Genomic DNA, 207 nt, shown 5'->3' on the forward strand with positions numbered 1-207 from the left:
GAATGCCTATTATATTACTTTTTTTTAAAGAATGAAAACAAAAAACAGGCCATCCTTCATGTGCCCTATGAAGGCAACATGGGGAGATTATAACAGTGAATAAAGGACAAAACCCTCATGAGTGTAGGAGCTTGGAAGCCAGAAAAGGCCACAGATGTCTTTATAAGAAGCTCTATATACAGTGTACCTATTTATACTTCTGTTCAG

This window comes from Cariama cristata, unplaced genomic scaffold (genome assembly GCF_000690535.1).
Source record: "Cariama cristata isolate BGI_N322 unplaced genomic scaffold, ASM69053v1 scaffold975, whole genome shotgun sequence".
In the NCBI taxonomy this organism is placed as follows: domain Eukaryota; kingdom Metazoa; phylum Chordata; class Aves; order Cariamiformes; family Cariamidae; genus Cariama; species Cariama cristata.